The sequence below is a fragment of the Apteryx rowi genome, unplaced genomic scaffold (genome assembly GCF_003343035.1).
Source record: "Apteryx rowi isolate R43461 unplaced genomic scaffold, aptRow1 scaffold_24, whole genome shotgun sequence".
Lineage (NCBI taxonomy): Eukaryota > Metazoa > Chordata > Aves > Apterygiformes > Apterygidae > Apteryx > Apteryx rowi.
This window is the reverse complement of record NW_020448752.1, coordinates 5,153,030-5,154,290: the sequence shown is the minus strand read 5'-3', so window position 1 is coordinate 5,154,290 and position 1,261 is coordinate 5,153,030.

Sequence of the window (1,261 nt, the reverse complement as noted above, 5' to 3'; positions counted from 1 at the left end):
CAAGAAGCACCCAGAAAACTCTGGGACAGGGGAGAAAGCTAAACGGAGAACTTTGGGGCATGCTGCAAAGCAAACACAGGGCCCCGGGGCACACCAAAAGGCACAAAAGGGGGCTTGAGGGCAACCCAAAATGTGAATTGAAGGCTCCTGAGGGCATCAGAGGGCAAACACAGGGCTCTGGGGCAAACCAAAATACAAATGAAGGGCCTTGGTGCACACAAAAGGGGCCATAAGGCACATCACAGGGCTCAATGTGGCCGATGGGACAGTGCCTGCAGACYCCCCCCATCCTCATGGAAACTCTGTCTCCCAGCTCCAGGCACACAGGCCCCATCCCCAGACACACAAGGGACATTGCGAAGTGCTGAAAGCAAATTTGGGAGCAGCCTGGGGGCCTCACRCAGCCCTGGAGGGGCCCTGGCTGCCCCCAGGATGATGGGAAACACCCCCAAGAGCCCCGAGGGTCAGGCAATGCAAGGGAAATTCCCCACAGCCCTGCAAACAGCACTGGGTTCCCTGGGAACCGCAGGGACGCCAAAGTACAAGGGACTTGCGGACCAGCTCCCAGCACCAGACACARTGTGTAACCTCCTCCACTGGCCATCATCTTCAGGCAAAGCGACGGCAGGAAACACAGACATGAGTGCAAAGAATAAAGCAACTGTTTATTGTTTTACTGCACAGAAACAACACCTGGGCGTGAGTCTGCCATGCTTCCCCTTACCCTGTGACACCCGGAGAGTCATGACCACACCAGGGTTCATCCATCCGTCAGGGAAGGGTCAGCTCCTGCTGCTGTCCTTGACGTGGCAGGTGTCTGCGTAGCCAACAGCCTACCCCCTCTGCTTTTTCCTTCAGGGATAGGATCCAGCTCGGAGAGTTGAGAGGAAAAGGCCTGATCTCACCTGCCTGCGCTTCTGCCCTACCCCAGACTAGAGCCCTGCAGGACACTTTCACAGCGCTCAGCTCACCCATCGCATCACCAGTCTCGGTGTGACGGGCCTGTGCCGCATGAAACCCAGACCTCAGGTCAGCGCACAGAGCTGAACGCTGGGTACAGGGGAAGGTTACAAACCCCCAAGAAGGGTTCGCAGCCTGCTGCTTAGGCTTCAGGGCTTACAGTTTATTATCCAAGGATTTAGCCCTTTTCGTTTATCAGCAAGCTGTAAACCCTGCACCCTAAGTGACAAACTGCAAATCTTGGAATGCAAATGGTTGCCAAGGCTTTAAAATTTATGGATGAAGTTGGATTTTAAATTCT